This window comes from Taudactylus pleione, unplaced genomic scaffold (genome assembly GCF_031769625.1).
Source record: "Taudactylus pleione unplaced genomic scaffold, aTauple2 ptg000959l, whole genome shotgun sequence".
Classification (NCBI taxonomy): Eukaryota; Metazoa; Chordata; class Amphibia; order Anura; family Myobatrachidae; genus Taudactylus; species Taudactylus pleione.
This window is the reverse complement of record NW_028285360.1, coordinates 1508280-1528691: the sequence shown is the minus strand read 5'-3', so window position 1 is coordinate 1528691 and position 20412 is coordinate 1508280. Positions and strand designations below refer to the sequence as shown.

The 20412-nt window shown below is 45.1% G+C and overlaps 1 pseudogene; it reads left to right on the top strand.

Annotated features, from left to right (window-relative positions):
• Window positions 1–16846: 16846 nt before the first annotated feature.
• LOC148473168 (uncharacterized) lies at window positions 16847–19501 on the top strand (annotated as a pseudogene).
• Window positions 19502–20412: the final 911 nt, after the last annotated feature.

Sequence of the window (20412 nt, the reverse complement as noted above, 5' to 3'; positions counted from 1 at the left end):
AACTGAGGCCTTGACTGCTATGTTGGTGTTAGACGTGCGTCCGGTATCCGCCATTAGTGCAGTGGGATTTAGACAATTGATGGAGGTAGTGTGTCCCCGGTTCCAAATCCCGTCTAGATTCCACTTCACTAGGCAGGCGATACCGAGACTGTACAGAAACGTCAGAAAAAGTGTCCTCAGTGTCCTGAAAAATGCCGTTGTACACAATGTCCACTTAACCACGGACATGTGGACAAGTGGAACAGGGCAGACTAAGGACTATATGACTGTGACAGCCCACTGGGTAGATGTATCACCTTACGCAGCAACAGCAGCAGCGTCACCAGTAGCAGCATCTCAGAAACGCCAGCTCGTTACAAGGCAGGCTACGCTGTGTATCACCAGTTTCAGTAAGAGGCACACCGCCGACAACCTCTTAGAGAAACTGAGGGAAATCATCGCCCAGTGGCTTACCCCACTTAGACTCTCCTGGGGATTTGTGATATCTGACAATGCCACCAATATTGTGCGGGCATTACATCTGGGCAAATTCCAGCACGTCCCATGTTTTGCTCACACAATAAACTTGGTGGTGCAGAATTTTCTGAAAAGCGACAGGGGCGTGCAGGAGATGCTTTGGGTGGCCCGAAAAATTTCTGGCCACTTTCGCCATTCAGCGACTGCGTGCCGAAGACTGGAGCGCCAGCAAACACTCTTGAACCTGCCCCGCCATCACCTGAAGCAAGAAGTTGTGACGCGGTGGAACTCAACCCTCTATATGCTTCAGAGGATGGAGGAGCAGCAAAAGGCCATACAAGCCTATACATCCACCTATGACATAGGCAAAGGAGGGGGTATGCACCTGACTCAAGCGCAGTGGAGAATGATTTCCGTGTTGTGCAAGGTTCTCCAGCCCTTCGAACTTGCCACACGTGAAGTCAGTTCAGACACTGCCAGCTTGAGTCAGGTCATTCCCCTCATCAGGCTTTTGCAGAAGCAGCTGGAGAAAGTGAAGGAGGAGCTAAGACGGAGCGATTCCGCTCGGCATGTGGGACTTGTGGATGAAGCCCTTCATTCGCTTTGCCAGGATTCCAGGGTGGTCAATCTGTTGAAATCAGACCACTACATTTTGGCCACCGTGCTCGATCCTAGGTTTAAAGCCTATGTGGTGTCTCTCTTTCCGGCCGACACAAGCCTGCAGAGGTGCAAAGACCTGCTGGTGAACACACTGTCAGCTGAAGCGGAACGTGACACGTCAACGGCTCCTTCTTCATTTTCTCCCGCAACTGGGGTTGCCAGGAAAAAACTTAGGTATCCTAAGCAACCCGCTGGCGGTGATGCAGGGCAGGCAGGACCAAGTTTGGACATCTGGTCCGGACTGAAGGACCTGGCAACAATTTCTGACATGTCTACTGTCACTGCATATGATACTGTCACCATTGACAGAATGGAGGAGGATTACATCGGTGACAGCATCCAAGTAGGCATGTCAGACAGTTCATACCTGTACTGGCAGGAAAAAGAGGCAATTTGGAGGCCCCTGTACAAACTGGCTCTATTTTACCTGAGTTGCCCCCCCTCCAGTGTGTACTCCGAAAGAGTGTTTAGTGCAGCCGGGAACCTTGTCAGCGAAAGGCGTAGGAGGTTGCTTCCACAGAATGTGGAGAAGATGATGTTCATCAAAATGAATTATCAGCTCTTCCAGGGAGACCAGCCTCCAGAAGGTACAGAGGGACCTGTGGTGGTGGATTCAAGTGGGGACGAGTTAATACTTTGTGAGGATGAGGATGTACACACTGAAGAGGGTGAGGAATCGGTGGATGAGGAGGATGAGGATGACATCTTGCCTCCGTAGAGCCAGTTTGTGCAGGGACACATTAATTGCCAGCTTGTTTTGTGGGGGCCCAAACGAACCAATCATTTCAGCCACAGTCGTGTGGCAGACGATGGCGCTGAAATGATTGGTTTGTTAAAGTGTGCATGTCCTGTTTATACAACATAAGGGTGGGTGGGAGGGCCCAAGGACAATTCCATCTTGCACCTCTTTTTTTTCTTTGCATTATGTACAGTTTGGGGCCTAGTTTTTCAAACTGCCATCCCGTCTGCCGCTGCAGTTTCACGCCTAGATGGGTCACGTGTTTGTGCCGCCCACTCGTGTCGCTTAGCATAGTCATCCAGCTACCTCGGTGCAACCTTTTGGACATAAAAACACTATTGTGAGGTGTGAGGTGTTCAGAATAGACTGGAAATGAGTGGAAATTAAGGTTATTGAGGTTAATAATAGCATAGGAGCAGAAAAACCTACAAATTCTGTGATTTTAGCTGTTTTTATGCTTTTTTTCAAAAAAATACAGATCCAAAACACAAAACCCAGAACCCAAAACACGGAAGGGTGGTTTTGGCAAAACCAATCCAGATCCAAAACACGAAGAAAGATCCAGATCCAAAACCAAAACACAAAACACGAAAAGTGGCCGGTGCACACCCCTAGTGTAAACCAGTATTCAGTAATTGTAGTCCGCACCTGCAGTATGACCAGAGTGACATGCAGATAATGCTGTACTCGATAGTATGTCTCTACGTTTCATACATAGGGGCCTATTCATTAAACGTAAAAATTCAATGGAGATAATTAGCTTTAGAACTCTCATGGAGTTCTAGCTAATTATAGGTGGAATTCATCATTCCACCTCTCCATAAGTATCTATTCCGAAAAGCTGTCATTTTTGCGATGACAGCTTTTCGGGAAATAGATACTTTTCCCTCTCTACACTACCGTATCGCGTCTGGAAACAGTACTGCGCATGCGCTGTTACATCTGTAAAACCAGCGCATGCGCAGCACTGCCAACAGATGCGGTAAGTTTTGTACCCCCCCCGACCCCCTCCGCTCACCTTCCACCCCCCCCGACTTACCTGTCCGCGCAGCAGCCTCCAGCTCCGTCCTGCTGGTCTGTCATGTGGTTTCCCTGCAGACCACATGACAGATTAGAAAAAAAAATAATTTTTTTTTTCTTTTTCTAAACTTTCTTGTGCTCTGCTGGGGAGCACACATGACAGACCAGCCTCCGGAGCCTGAGGACGGAGCAGAGCGCCGGAGGGACTCGTTGGGGGACCTGCACACGCTGATACAGGTTAGTGGATTCTGTTATTCGCCACCTCACAGTGGCGAATAGTAACTGCATCAAATTCCGAAAATTGATAATTTTTGGAATTTGATGAATACCATAATTTCCACACTCCCCATACTAATGTATGGGGAGTGTGGAAATTAACGCAGGGGGACTTAGCAAGGAGATATCTGTGATATCTCCTGTGTTAAGTCTGTTCATGAATACCAAAATAACGTTATTTAAGGAAAATGTCCTTAAAAACGTTATTTAGTGTTGATGAATAGGCCCCCTAGTGTTTAGGTAGTTACATTTCCAGAACAAATCACATGAGGTCATGCACTCAGGAGAAACAAGAGGAAAATAAGTTGAACAATGTCACTTCTCCAATGGAAGATATCCGGCAACAGTAGTAGATGTTGCTAGTGGTAACCGCTCAAGCTGGACATAGATATGTTGGAGGCCCCCCAAATAGCGGTGCTTTTTTATTTATCCCAGTTAGCGCAGAGAATTAAATTGGAAGTCTGTTCAGGCACTGTGTTAAAAAGTATTCAAATAAAACTGTTGTGTGTTCAGGCACTGTATTTAAAAATACTGTCAGTAGAGTACCATTACTAGGAGCTCTGTGAGGCACCGTGTTGTGTGCTCAGACTTATTAATTACATCATTAGGATGTGTTCAAGCGCTGTGATAAAAAAAGCCATGAAGGTGCCATTACTAGAAGCACTGTGAGGTATTGTGTTGTGTGTTCAGGCACTGTTTTAAAAAATAATGTCTTCAGGGTGCCATTACTAGGAGCGCTGTGTGGCACTGTGTTGTGAGTTTGGGCACTGTGTTAAAAATGAACATCATTTGGGTGCCATTACTAGGAGTGCTGTGAGGCACTGTGTTGTGTGTGTGGGCACTGTGTTAAAAAATAACATCATTAGGGTGCCATTACTAGAAGAGCTGTGAGGCATTGTGTTGAAAAATATTAAAATAAAACTGTTGTGTGTTCAGGCACTGTATTTAAAAATAATATAATTAAGGTGCCATTACTATAAGCACTGTGAGGCAGTGTTGTGTGTTCAGGTACTGTGTTAAAAAGATATTAAAATAAAACTGTTGCATGTTCAGGCACTGTATTAAAAAATAACTCAATTAGGGCACCATTACTAGGAGCGATGGGAGGCACTGTATTGTGTGTTCAGACACTGTGTTGAAAAAAATATTAAAATAAAACAGTTGTGTGTTCAGGCTCTGTGTTCAAAAATAATGTCATTAGGGTGCCATTACTAGAAGTGCTGTGAGGCACTATGTTAAAAAATAACATCATTAGGGTGCCATTACTAGGAGCGCTGTGAAGCACTGTGTTGTGTGTTCAGGCACTGTGGTAAAAAATATTAATATAAAAATATTTCAACTTGTGGCACACCCAACAAGATTTTAAAATTGCGTAGGCACACCATCAGTCGCTCACAGGTAAAAAAACACACATATTGGCCCTCACAGGAAAAATCTCTCACAGGAAAATGAACAGACATTGGTCCCCACAGAAAAAAAACACAAAACACAATGGCCCCCACAGAACAAAAACAAACACATTGGGCCCCACAGAAAAAAAATAAAATAAAACACAATGGCCCCACAGAAATAAAATAAAACAAAATTGTCCCCACAGGAGAAGAAAACAATCACATTGGCTGGCCCCCACAGAAAAAAAAAACCAATCACATTGCGCTCCACAGAAAAAAAATCACATTGGCCCCCAAAGAAAAAAGAAATAACCCGCAGAGAAGGTTCACTGTCATCCACGTCCTGTCTCTCATTGACTGGGGTAGCTCAGTCACACTCAGTGACAGTGCAGAGCTGGGAGCAGTGTACAGGCGAGAGTGCAACGTGGAGTGCGTGACCTATGTCACGTTGCCACATCTCCAAAGGTCATGGCCTGGGCATTCCTGAGCCTCCCAGAAAGCCCAGCAGTACAAGTAAAGTCAGCTCTAACAGCACTAACCAGAAATAATGTGGTGCCACACAAAATATTTAAAAAAATTACAGGATTCTGGAGAATATTTTGCATTATTTTGTAATATAAACAAGAAGATATACAAGGCAATGTCGCAATTTTGATTTTATTAATCAATCAATCGATCGATCGATCAAGCAATCGTATTCCTATCTACAATACATACATACATACTCCACCTCCATTTCCCTGTACTGTCCTTGGGCCTCTGAGCTAGTTCCCCTCATATTCAGACTATCTGATATCGCTTTTCCACCTAAGTCCTGGGTCTGACCCGAGATTTGGAACACAGGGCCTGATTCAGACTTGGGAATAGAGTGAGATATCTCTCTCAACTGTGAACCTGAACAAACCGTATTGCAATAAATTTTTTTACATGTGGGGTAAATACTGGCTGCTTTTGCATGTAGCCCACAAATACTGCACAGCTTTATTATTACTCTACAATTTAGATGTCAGTTTGGAAACACACCTCCCAAAGCTAAATCTCTCTGCACATTTGAAATCTGCCCCACCTGCAGTGCAGCATGGTTTCACCAAGATGATCAGTTGAGAGAAATATCTCACTCTATTCCCAAGTCTGAATCAGGCCCACAGTTCCAAAACAGGTCCGACACAGGACAGACCTATTTTCTGCTGCGGCGCCGATCTGGGTTATTCCCTGATTGGCGCCATTCACACTGCACACGGTTGCAGTGGAACACTTCTCCCGGCACGTGGTGATTTTATTTAATTATTAACAGTTTCTTATATAGTGCAGCATATTCCATTGCGCTTCACATTTGGAAACATTAATGGAACAAAACTGGATAATAACAGACAGACATAGAGGTAGGAAAGCCCTGCTCGCAGACTGGAGATGACATATTCTCCAAGCGCCGAGAAACACGGAGGTACCTATGCTGTAAACGGGACCCATGTAGTTCCCGTGTTAAACCCCGCAAGCTACCTGGTTTGGACTGCCGGGTCACTCAAACTGGGAATTCAACCCTTGCCCCTTTTACACCTAGCAGCAACCCGGCTAGCCCTGCAATAACCTGGATTTTAATTGTGGTGTAAAAGCGGTATGATGCACCCTTTAAATGTACTACAGGGGTGTGTTACCCAATTAGGTAGAAGGGAGGGGGCGGTAGAATGGCGAGCTTCTCTTGCAATCCTTGTCAGGAATCCTTGGCTATTAACATAGTATTCTTTATGACCTTTTCTCAGTTGCTACAAAACAGTTCTAGCAAGTCCACATCTCAAATTAAATTCTTTAAATTAATCAATCGATCAATCTGCATTCCACTACATACTCCACCTCCATTTCCCTGTACTGCCCTCTGGCTTCTGTCCGAGCTAGTTCTTGATTAATGAAAACATTCTTTATGTGGGGCTACATAGTTTATTAAACTGCCATCCTGTCTGCCACTGCTGTGTGGTAATGTTGCATAGATGTGCTATATTATTTTAAACTGCCGTGCGTTTGTGCCGCTGATCTGTTGCCTAGTTTAGCCAGCTAGATTGCTGCAGCCTTTGGCCTATATTGGTGAACAATATTGTGAGCTGTGAAGTGGTCAAAATTGACTGGAAATTACTGGAAATAAATGTTATTGAGATCAATAATACTGTATGAACAAAAACAGGCCCAATTTTCACGATTTTAGCAAAAAATCCAGATACAAAACATGGGGGTTCGTACACATCTCTAGTGGACAATTATGACGTCGAAGCATGAGGTTGACACCAGAATGACGACATAACCAAACTGACAGCATGTAGACAGTTACCATGTAGACATTTATCATCGGATCATATATAATGACATGATGAACTGCCGGCGACCTGTCCTTGGTGGTGTAGTGGTGTCTTATTTTCCACCGACGGCAGTGGTGGCTCCATTGTCTTTTTCTCAAGATGTGCTGCACAAACGGCGCTCCGCTCTGTATCCGCCTCCATGTATGTACATTTTATTTTATATAAGGAGTTTTCATTCATTTTGTCTGTGTTGTTACAGAAAGAATCAGACTCAGATTCTTGCACCAAATAAAGATTTTTATGTCAATACCCACTAGGAGTACATGACATTTATCAAGAAAATGTCATGAAATTACCTATAATAACTTTGAATGGGGCATTTTGCAGCGAGATTTTACTGAGCAGTAATAGCACTACAAAACGAATCATTTTATTAGATGATTGCCTGTTTCCACTGTGGTGTACTGTATTGTATATGTCCCAATGACCTAAGGTCATGTAGCACACACTCCCTCTCTCCCCAGCACCTGCTCCCAGCTCAGACAAGTTGCCCGCCCTAAGGAGCGTCTGGCTGCAGAGACTGAAACTAGTATCTATGTGAATAGAGACTATCTGTCCCTATAGTGTCTAGATATAGCTGATGATAGAATACGAGACTTAATTCTCCTAACTAAAAGACATTTTAATTAAACAACAGTAAAAATCATTTATTCACCATAAGCTCAGGGACGAAAGTAACCCTGTAGGTTCCTTCTGGAAAGGATTGTTACCATGTATTTAGGAAACATACCACCATGTCACCTTTACCAAGTTAAACCAGTGAAAGACATATAGCTTTTCTAGTGACTTTCAAAATCATAGATTGCAGCTGGGGAGTGTTATCATATTTGATAGTCACTGTATGACACACAGTCTCCTGATTCATGATTAAAAATAAGACTGGCTGAAATCCAGTTGGGAGGGAGGTTTAAATCATAGCACAACAGAAGAGAGGACACCCCCACACTCCCTTCAAATCCAATTAACCGCTTAATTAGTCAGACGTTCTCAGCTATTAACCCTTACTGTTCCCTCAAGAGAGATGGAAGTTATAAATGTACTGTATATATCAGCCATGGATATTGTCTGAATAAATGTGTGTCATTTCTTTGTAAACCTATTATATACTAATAACTAATAAAATAATTATATACATTATTAATGCACTATTTTCCACATATTTGCAACAGTAATCACTTAATTTGTAGGTAGGAAAAACATTGTGTAAGACAGGTTCCTCACATCACTGTTACAGAATGTGCTGTTGTGCATCATGCTCCATCTTTATCTCTCGGTAGTTTCCTACTTGTCTCGATATCACGCCTCACATCCTGACAATGTCACTGTCACATACAGTCCTGTGCTGAACAACAAAACCAGCAAGTGGAGATCTGCATCAGTTAAGTACTTGGGAATCAGACAGGGGCGTCTTAAGAGAATAGGGGGCCCGTGTGCATTCTCCAAGCAGGGCCCCTCTCTCCCCGGCGGCTGGCAACCGACTGATGCGGCTGGCCAGCCACCGCAGAAGCCCGGAATCCACTACGCATGCGCATAATGCCGGAAAAATGGCCGCGGTGGCCATTTTCCGGTGTTCTGTTCAGCGCTGACACCCGACGCGGGACCACGGACAGGTAAGTTTTAAATTATATGGGTGCAGTGTGTGCAGTGTCGGGCCCCGCACACCCTGCACCCATTATAGATACGCCCCTGGATTCAGAATTATTTACAGCTGTGGGTCGACGGTCACAATACCGGCGCCGGAATCCTAACAGCGTCGGGATCCTGGCTCCAGAACCACGACCGCCGTCATCCGAAATGTAAGTATCGGGGGTTAGGGGGAGGGTTACATTTAGTGTTTAGGGTTAGGCACTAGGGGGAGGGTTAGGCACTAAGGAGGGAGTGTTAGGTTTAGGGTGCGCAGAGGGGGAGGTTAGGCTTAGGCACCGGGGAGGGAGGGTTAGGGTAGGGGTTAGGGTTAGTGTTAGGTTCCTTACCTAGTGCTGTCGGGATTCTCACTGTCGGGATGCCGCTGTTGGTATTCTGACCAGCAGCATCGCGATCGCCGGGATCCCATACCCAACCCATTCAGCCTATTTAAATGGAGAAAAGTAGTCACTCTGCAATTTGGTATCATTATGTGCACCACACTGACCATAATCGAGAGAAAACAAAAGAGAGAGTTAAATAAATAGAAAATATTCTGCGCTTATGAATATCGAGCGGCTCAGTATAATAAATGATAAATATGGTCTTACATAAACATTACACATTTTACCGATTTATCAGCATGAGAGCACTTTTTAACAGGAACATGAGGTTACCGCTTTTTTAACACCAACTTCCTGCTTTAATTTTAAGGGAACAATAAAGTTTTTTCAAAAGATTTTAATTAGAATCTGTATAAAAGAGCAGAAGTTTAGGAACACCTTATCCTTGAAAAAGTACCAGATGAGGTATGAAACGCGTTGGAGAAGGTGGAGAGAAAACCGGCTTCCTGTGAACAACTACCAGAGAAGCCGCACTGCACATTGTGCACGGAAGTGGGTGACGTCATACCACCCGTCCTGGCTGACTCACATCACAAGCCGCCCTCCTCCTGCACCGAGCCACGGCAGCAGCAAGGAGAAGACCTGCCGCACCACGGAAGAAGCCTAGGAGGTAAGGTAGGGACAGTATAGTGTGCCACGCTACCTCCATTAATCTGGCCCAACCGCGAGGTGCGGCATCCAATTGGCGGCACGCATACCACACACAGATTGACGGACTCTCCCAAACATTATCTCAAAAGAGCTACAAACATTCCTGTACTTTGAAATAAAGTGCATTTATTTATTTTTATTTTATCCTTATGTTCCACATCTGTTTTTAAGTGCTCTCCTATATTTAACTTTTTACCGCACTACTTATATAGACAGCATTGACACTTTTTTAATATAAATCAGCTACATGTTTTTAGATACAATCTTTTTTGATACATTTTTTTTGTCTAATTACATCTATACATTTACTTTTGACACAATTAGCTATACAGTTGTTATTTCCACAGTTGAATACCCCCCTCAGATATATATAAGCGCTCGTATCTCTAAGACCAAATGAGAGAGTTGTCTGAGATCACAGAAAATTATAGACAAGCATGTTAAAAGGTAAAGGTCATAATATCATATCCAATCAGCTTTATGATCCTGTGACTACAGTTAAAAATATTATTAAGAACTTCAAAGTCCATGGTACTAAGCCAACATAGTGAGAATGGTAGATAAATAGCCAAGTAAAAATTCCAAAACGATACAAACTAAACCATGGTTAAGGCAGGTCAATGTCTGATTACACCATCCAACACTGTTTGAGTGACTGTAGGCTCCATGGAAGAAGACCATGGAGGACACCACTTTTGAAAAAAAACAACATAAAAAAGCCAGACTAGAATTTGCTAAAATGCATATTGACAAATCACAATGTTTCTGGGATAATGGGCCTGATTCAGCAAGGAACGCCCGCTAGCAGACGCACACACCCGTCCGCTGCGAGATTAAGCTAATAAATGCACACACGGAGACCGCAGCACAAGATGCAGACTCCCAGCCCCATATAAAGCCGCCCATCTCCCTTTACTCACAGCCTGATCAGTATGCAAGTTTGCGTAAGCATTGGTAATATCGACAACCATCGGACCCATACGCACAATAAAGGATGACCTGACCTGCAGCAGGATTATGGCTGCTTCCTGTGTACATCTTACGGTATGGCTGCATATGCCGCCGCACTCCCTTAATTATGCACGCCCCTATAACAGCATCATAATGCCTGCGTTCACCTGGCACCCCCCTCCACCACCCACAAACGGCACTTCCTGTCAATCAATATTGGAGGGATCTGCGTACACACTGCGTGTATTCTGCGTACCATAACCCGATCATACTGGCTAGTTCGCGCACACGCAGTGCAACGCATATGCATGCGCAGTGCAAAAACATTTCTCTCCTTTGTGTTCCTTGATGAATCAGGCCCAATGTCCTTTGGACAGATGAATGAAAAATTGAGCTTTTTGGCAAGTAACATCAGCTCTGTGGTGACTGTATCGTCACCTTTATGAGATGAACTGTCTTGATATTAATGTGTTTTATATATTCTTTCCCATTCTCTCTCCCTTTTTCTGTTTTAGTAATTAAACATTATTTAAAATGAACATATGAGACAACATTTTATTTTTATTATTATTTATTTTTCTATGGTTAGACATCTGTGCAGTCACTTACTATTAGCCTGGAAGAAGGAGTGCACAACCTGTAACAGACTGGAACAGGAGCAGGCACACTGAGCCAGGATCCAGGAAGCAGCTTTCATGGAAAGAAGTTGTTTTGGCAATGGGTGCAATGCCATAGTTGTATTAAAAAGGACGCCCTTGTCTCTGATGGGCTGAGCGAACCAGATGAACAGATAGTGGAACCTGGTTGGCAGTTAGACAATAAGGTGATAGTGGCCAAGGTGGCGCCCATGCTTCTCCGGCGCTGGAGATGACTCCGGAAGGATGGTTATCAGGCATGAAACTCAGAGATGTCTCCAGCAGCCAGCAGGAGCATCGATGGCCGTGAGGCGGCACTGCCGGGTCATGTAATGGGGTCACAATACTATACTGCAAACAGGCAAAACCCAATGTCCTCATTTTGCAGGAACAACTATACTCTTTAGTACAAAAAAAACCTATCCTATTATTGGACTTGACTAGATACAGGATCGCTATACCCAATGTTCAGTGGTAGAAATATAGCCACACACACACTCACTCTCCAATGTTTAACACAATATTTATAAGTGCAGTCTCTTAACGTTGCAAGCTTGTTCTGTTGGTGGGTACATGAACATTGGCGCGCTTATAGTAATGGTTACGGGGGTGCAGTCTCTCTCTCACTTGAATCAAATGTCTCTAAAGGTTTTCGGCTGTTACAATAAACTATTGGAGCTGTGTAGAATAATTTCTCTCTCTTTCTATGTTGTATACTGGGATAATCAATATCACTGTCCACAGAGCCTTAAAATAGCAATAATTACTCTATCACAATCCACAATTCTCTTCTGGTAGATCACTGCAGATATTTATCACTATACGGGGTATATTTATTAAAGTGCGGGTTTTTAGAAGTGGAGATGTTGCCCACAGCATTCAATCAGATTCTACTTATTATTCATCTAGCACCTTCTAGAAGATAATAGCTAGAATCTGATTGGTTGCTATGGGCAACAACTCCACTTCTAAAAACCCGCACTTAGTAAATATACCCCTAACTATGTCACTTAACTGTACTGTATTAAAAGACTGTTGCATGCAATTGTTTAGGCCCCCATATACGGTGTGATTTTTACACGATTTGGGAATTTTCGATCGATTGGAATGACCAATCGTGTAAAAAGTGCCCTGTGTGGGGATGATCATGATGCCGATGCGCACCCCCGATGTCGCACATAGTCGTCGCTGATCATTTGAACCTGCAGAAAGATACCGACTTATTTTTTATGATTTGGCACACATCGTTTTGTGTGTGTGCATGATGAACGATGCGATGGACGATACCGTATGTTGTCACTTTTTCTCCCATTATTTAAATTCCAGCATCGTGAGGTGAGTTTATGATCTGCAGTCATTTACGACCCATATATATCGTTTGGTCGTTTGTACAATCGTTCCGTGTGTGGGCACAATATTGTTTGACCGTAGAGTTCAGGAATTCAAGGAAAATCGTAAACGAGATTGTATCGTTTGCAAATTGCACCGTGTATGGGGGCCTTTAGTCACCCCTTTGTAGCTAGCAGACTCCCCTCTGGCATTAACCCAGAACCGGAGACTACCTCTTGGATCAGGGACTAGCTTGAAAATGTCCAACACTGCAGATACTGGTCTAACTCTCCCAAGGGGTCAGCTCTGCACCGCTCTCCACACTGTCTGTTCACCTCATGTCTCGCACAGCAACCTGCACTCCAGCCACAGCAGGGATTAGCAACCCTGCCTATCAGCACCTGCATTTACTCTGCGGGACAGTTCCATTTTTCTGGGACTGTACCGCTGTCCCACCCGCGGGCCACACGTTCCCGCGGTGGGGGGGAAGTTGGGGAGCGCACAAACCGCTGCTCTGCATAGCAGAGCAGCAGATGTGCAGGAGGAGAACAGATGCCGTACGCATGCCCCGTTTTCTGTATGCTCCACCCTTTCCTCACAAGCCACGCCTCCTTTTTGGTCGCACGCCGGATGTCCCTCCTTGCTATATTAAAATGTTGGAAGGTATGCTGCTGCATTCAGCATCCATTCCTGCAGCAAGAACTCTGTTATACCGTCTGCTTCTGTTTACGGCCTGTGTTCAAATATCCAAAGCACCTGCATTCATTCTGCGGCATTCAGCATTTGTTCCTGTATGTAAGAACTGTTCCACCTGCTCCTGTTCTCAGCCTGTGTTCAAGTCTCTATCAAGTACCTGAAGTACCTGCCTTTCTAACTAGTCCCACAGACATTTGATCTATGCTAGCATTCCTTCGGTTGCAGGTGTAAGGTCTTTGGTTCTGGATATCTGGTAGCTGGGGCTATAGCTGAAGCTGAGTTGTGGGTTCCAATTCCAGTTCATAATACCAGTCTGCAGGTTCTAGGACAGTACTTATGCACATGCAGAGTACAGTCCTGAGTTCCTCATTTCTGATTTGCAGTCCGGAGTTATGAGTTCTTGCCTCCAGTTCTAGCTTATGCCGGTTATGAGTTTTCATTTGTTGATCATTCCTGAGTTCCCACTAGTGGGTTCCAGCTCCAGGCTCCTGGGTTCAGGTTCTGGGACTGAACTATTCATGATCTCTTCCAAGGTGTAGCACTTGGATTCCAGGCCTGCAATCCAGTCCAGTTCCTGGACTAGGGACCTTCCCTATATCCTCCTCTAGTTCTAGTTCTCCAAATGAGCAGGGATTTCATGAAAACCTTCAAAACCCATTTCAGTCCCACTAGACCCAAGGGTACCAAGACGGATCGACAAAATCAGACATCCATGACAAGATCTTTATCTTTTAAATAGCCGCAACTTTGCATTTTCTCAAAGTCTGAGGTGTAAGGACTGCTTTGCTGAACGCAGATTCCTGATGATCGGGAATCTGCGCAGGCGCATGACCCGTGTTGAGCATGTGCAGAACAGGTCTGTGATCCCGCACAGTGGGCCTGATTCAGACCCGCTCGCGAGCGCTGAGCGCTCGCAAGCGGGTCGATGGTGCCCTAGTGCGCATGCGCGAGACCCGAATAGTGATGGCCAAGCCGTCGCTATGGGTCTCGCACCAAAGGGGGCGTGCTGTCGATGGTGATTGACAGCACGCTCCCTTTGGTGGCGTGCCGGGGGCGTGGCTGCCAAGACGGAGGCGTTCCCATGGGAACGCCTACCGTCTGGGGCCAGCCCCACTGACATCAATAGTGATGTCAGTGGGAGTGCTTTTGGCTCTTGTCAGAGCGTCCGGCTCTGAATCAGGCCCAGAGACAGGCAGCAGACTGTCAGTTATTGACAGTCTGCTGCTGTTTGTGGGCAGGGAGGGGGAGATTTCCTGGCTTTTTCCTCTCATCTGTGGCAGCCGGCTGCGTGACCCCATGGGACACCTTAGCCGGCCGATGTTCTGCAGGGTATCCGATGCTGCACTGGACAACGCAGCTCGGATACATAATGCAGCAGGAGGCGTGATGTCTCCTGCTGCATTTTACCATATATGCACAGACAGAATTGCAAAGCTGCTTGCGAGCAACTTTACAATTCTGTCTGAAGCTGAATCGGGCTCTTTATTCAATGATAAAATAGACAGATACACTTGAGAGATAGATCTCCAGTTTTCTCAAATTGCCTAGAGAGTGCAAAAGCTTTATTATTTCAGAAACCAGGCCTGTAACCAGAAACCAGGCCAGCAACCAGAAGCAAGTAAGAATACCTCTGCCGAGCTTGTTGAGCATTTAAACTTAGCTGACTTGATATATTCGAGCTTCTAAGAGTATTGTACATTGTGAAAGAACTGCTCTAAGAGCTGACTAGTGGGCCTATTCATCATCGAATGTCGTATGGGCTCCGATGATGAAGTTTTGAACTTGCTGTGAGGGATAAGTAACCAACTCGCAGCGGGGGAAATGTGACACCGGTGCAATTCATCATTGCTCCAGTAAGGGAACAACTGCTCCGAAAAGCTTGGCTGAAAGATTTTTTGTGCCATACTGGTCCATTGAAAAATAGCTATGTGTTAGCATTGTAGTAGGTTGATCCACCTTGAAAAAGTCTTCAATAAAGCATCTAGAATAGTTAGCAAGTCCTAAGAAGCACTGGACTGCTTTAACATCTTAGGAAATTAACCATTTTTCAATACCTTGTGTTTTGACAGAGTTCATTTCAACTCCCTGAGCAGACACTGTATGGCTGAGAAACTATATGGCTTCAGTTTCAAATACTGTATATATTTCTCGAATTAAGCATATAGAGCATCAGTTCTCAGATATACTTGCATATTTCTGACATGATTAAATAAGGATATTGTCTACATATGATTACAAAGTGATGCAAAATGTCTCTGTTTACAAAGTGTAGAAAAGTGGCTGGAGCATTATCTAAACCAATTAAACAACTAAACATTCAAATATACAAATTATATACAGAAAGCCATTTTTCACTCATAACCTGAAGATAATCTGAACAATTTGTAGGCACCTCTCATATCCATCGTTTTTAGCTCCCCGAAGCTTTTAAAACAAAATTAGTGCTCCAGCTGGAGTTGTAGAGGGCCATATAAATATACAAGACAAGCCTATCTTCTATATATTCCTTGGGTGTTTGAATTTCATGTTCAGATGAAGAATAGATGTGCCCAAAAGGAATCAAGGTAACCTGGGAGCAAGGCTATTGGGCAATATTAAGAATGCTAAAGGGTTTCAGCTTGTTTCTCATCAAAGATCGGCATAGTCTCAATACCACTTGGGTATAATGTTATTTCATGACACAAGGGATAGACATTGAGATGGTATAATCAATGCACTGGAGTAGAGAAGGTCAACTTTATTGTTTTCCAGGCAATACAAGGTTTAGATTTACTGAGCCAAGGCCCTCATTCAGACCCACTCGCGAGCGGCTGTCCGCTCGCAAGTGGGTCGATGGTCTGCATTGCGCATGCGCACGATGGAGGGAGCTCCGTCATGCGCATGCGCGAGACGCGACGAGCGAAGGACTTTCCTTCGCTCGGAGTGTCTCATCAAAGGGGGCGTGCTGTCGATGTTGACTGACAGCACGCTCCCTTTGGTGGGCGTGCCTGCCAGATGGAGGCGTTCCCAAGGGAACGCCTACCGTCTGAAGCCGGCCCCACTGACATCACTAGTGATGTCAGTGGGAGTGATTTTGGCTCTGATAGAGCCAAAATCACTCTTGGCCTTGCGGTTGAAAAACTCAACCGCAGGCTTTTGCTCGCAGTTTCGATGGTCGCGATGGTCAAGACCATCGCGACCATCATCCTACACGCTCGTATATGCTGTGGGTGGTGACCCACAGCTATACGAGCGTCCAGGAGGATGCTCCATATTAATGGTGGTGGGCCCTGATTCAGAGCGAGCGCTCTGGTCAGAGCGTCCGGCTCTGAATCAGGGCCCAAGTCTTTCCATGAAACTTTGGAGACTGTATAACTTTAAACCAAGGTCTCAGAGTGAATTTGAACAATTCTAACAGGCATTGGTATAATTTCTTTATTAGTTGGTCTGGAGACAATAGGAGATGGATCTATTATTTGTTCTTCGGGAGGCTTGCCACCTAGCAACAGCATGTGGTTAGGCAGCAAGCCTCCCGAAAAACGCTGAGGTAGAGGAAAGTGAAAGAATTTTCACTTCCTCTGCCTGTGAATAACGAGGCGCGCACGCCCGCGGGTCACGTGCACGTGCCCGTGGTCATGTGGGCGCGCGCCTGAGCCGCAAATTTTGATTTTTTTCTGTCAGCTCTGACATGGAGGACACACTATCTGTCTCTGTGACAGACTCACTACAAACGTCCTCCATGGCTGGCAGTTATAAGGGGAAAAGAGCCCTCAAAAGGGCAAGAGCTTCCCCCTCTACTTCATCCTCTTCAGAGGATATTCATATTAAAAAGAAAAAACCTTTTCCTGTCAGAAGTTTGGACACTTCTGATTCTTTTGACTCTGAGGAAGAAAAATCTCCTCAGAACTGTGACAAGTCACCTCCCTGTTCAGGCAACTCACCAATCCATAAGAAAACAGGTAAAAATAAAAATAAAAGTAAGTTTAGCCCCAGGGAGACCTGTTCAGGTGTCATTCCCCCATTCCCTGGAATTGTCTGTAACAGACAACAGCATAGTGCTCGGAGCAAGCACATCACCTCTGCCTGTAGCTGGTAAGATACCTCTGCCCGTAGCCGGCAGCGCAAAGGTACCCACTCTCAGCATGTGGGGTCACCTGACAGACAGTCACACTCTTCCTCGGTAGACTGGGAATCAGAGGAAATTACCAGAACCTCCGCCTCATCCAAACGTGGTGAAAATAGCGAGATTCAGATGTCCAGGGTTGCTTTAGCGGGAAAAACACCGCCACTAAATTATATTCCACACACTGAGCCTTAAAAAGTAACTCTGAGGTCCAAAAATTTGCCCAGTTGGCGCTTAGAGCGACACTTGTCAAAGAAGATGAGTTGGTGTTACGATCCTACACGGGTCTACCAGACGTACCGGCACTGTTCGCTTCAATTATTGACCCTGCCCTAGCCTCCATAGAGAAAAATTCAATATAAGATAGCCGACGCAGCTGGCCCACTGCTGTTTGTATTAGATAAAGCAGAGAGAGAAGGGGAATCCAGCATCTCTCTGGAATCTTTAGTGGCGTCCAAGCTTGCTCTCCTTAAGGCCATTAGCAGAGCAACACTCATAATAGGCCAGACGTTTAACTACATCACCAACACCCGCAGGTCCAAATGGCTTACTGGTGCAGGACTCACAGACCTAGTGCCTAAATCATTAGAATTCCATAACCTTGCTGACGCAGACCTTTTCGGCTCTCAGTTTATAGAGGAGGTTGAAATAAGACATAAGGCAAGGAAGTCCTTCTCAGACCTCAAAAAAGTAAATGAGCCCTTCAAGAGGCCCTTTCTTCAAGGGGGTCGGACTTCGCGAGCCACAGGTTCGACCCGAGACTTCCACGGCACAAGAAGAGTCCAGAGAGTAGGCTTCGTACACCGATCCAACTATGCCCCAAGAGGATCGTACTCTAACACTTGGAACAACGCCAAGAGAGGCCGTAACTACGGTAAGTTCACCCACTTTCCCTTCTCGACACATAACTCTCAAACAATCATATCTAGAGTGGCAGAAGATTACCCCAGACAAGTGGTTGCTGAAAACAATCTGTTCAGGGTTAAACCTCCCTCTAATTCGTTTTCCACACCAAGCGGGTCATATTCCTTGTCCAAGGAATTGCAGCCCTCAGTCAGACGAGGTACTGACTACAGCCCTAGAACAGGGAAAAATAGAATTGGCAGACCAGACGGCAAAAGGCTGGATAAGCCACTTATTTCCCATAATAAAGCAAGACGGCTCTATAAGACCGGTATTAAATGTCAAAGCTTTAAATCAATATTTGAAACCAAAACACTTTCGCATGGAAGGTATTCCAGACATTCCTTACCTCCTCACAAAAGACTGCTTCTGCGTAAAGATAGACCTAAAAGAAGCTTTCCATTCCATTTCAGTTCATCCGAATCACAGGCGTCTACTCAGATTTTTTTGGAGAGACACCTTATTCCAATGGACAGTTATGGTGTTTGGCCTCTCTTCCGCTCCTTACACCTTTACAAGGCTCATGAAAGCCGTAGTGTCCCACGTGCGTCAGCAAACCATTCAATGTATCATTTACCTAGACGACATACTACTGGTACACTCAGACCACGACACCCTACAAAGACACAAAGACTTGACCCTTTCCCTACTAACAGACTTGGGATTCATAATAAACACTCAAAAGTCAGTGTTAACTCCGACACGGAACATAACATTCCTCGGTTTCGATCTAGATACCCATTCTTTCTCCCTGGCAGTCCCTCTAGAAAAATGGCTAGATACGAAAGAGTACATACAAAGAACTTCCCAGAAGCGCAGATTATCCCTCCGCTCCTTAGCAAGGATTATTTGAAAAATGATTGCTATGTCCCCTGGTTTCAGACATGTGCCCTTGTCATGCAGAGAGCTACAAATGCTCCTAAGATCTCTACTTCACGCCCACTATTCCTGGACGGACACCATTTTCTTCTCCAGAAGATTAAAAACAGAACTGTCGAAGTGGAACAGTCTCCCTGTACCTCCTCCTCGCCCACTCTTAGACCCAACACCCCATACGACGATCACCACAGACGCATCACTAAAAGGTTGGGGAGGTTTCTCTCAAGAGAAAGCAGTCAGGGGCACCTGGTCTCCCCAAGAATCCAGTCTCTTCATAAAAGTACTAGAATTACGCGCAGCAAAACTTGCTGTAAAAGCCCTAGTTCCCGAGCATACGAGAAGGGTCTGCATCCAGCTATGCCTGGACAATACGACCATGGTGTCATACATAAACAGAATGGGGGGTATCAAATCACTTCCTATGCAAAGAAGCATTAGAGATCTGGGATTGGGCAGTCCAAAGGGACATAATTTTACTGGCAACCTACATCCCAGGAGAGCAGACTCACTATCCCGAGAAAGAATCTCCCTGGGATCCGCGGCATTGACAAACCAGGTCTTCCTAAAAATAATCCAAACATTCAGAAACCTAGAAATAGACCTCTTCGCCAGCCCCCCAAACTCCCAAGTTCCATGTTTCATATCCAGAATATGGACAAAAGGGGTATGGAGAATGGATGCGATGTCCTTCCCTTGGACAAACCTATCTCACCCCTATGTCTTCCCTCCTCTTGAAAGTCCTACAGAAAATCAGAGAGGAGCAAGTACCCAGTATTGTGGTAGTATATCCAGTATGGCTATCCAGGGTATTGTTCCCCCTGATCAGCCAATTACGCATAGGACCCAAGATTCCCCTGGGGTTATCCAAGGACTGTTTCCAGGGAACCCCAGACATTCTGGAACCACTCCCCCAGTGCATGTGGATGGCAATATTACTAGGTTGCTAACAGATCCAGCCCTAGCATCCCCCACAAGAGCCCTAATCAATGCATTCTTAAGACCCCAAACTAGAGCCAGGTATGCAGCAATAATTAAAGAATTTGACCTCTGGCGGTCCCAAGGGTCTTTTTCTAACCAATCCTCTCTACTACATTTAGCCTTAGACTTTTTAGCCTCTAAACACCAATTAGGCCTAGCATCGGCCACCATACAGTCATATGGTTCTGCCTTAGCCATCATGATCCCAAACCTAACAGATAATAAACTTTACCTAGGTCTGTTAAGGGGTATCTGCCTCTCCAGGCCCATACAAAATAAATACTCCCATTCCTGGGATATCGAACCGTTCCTCTCTGCCCTAGCCTCTTGGGAGACAGAGAACAACATTACCCTGTTATCCCACAAGTTGG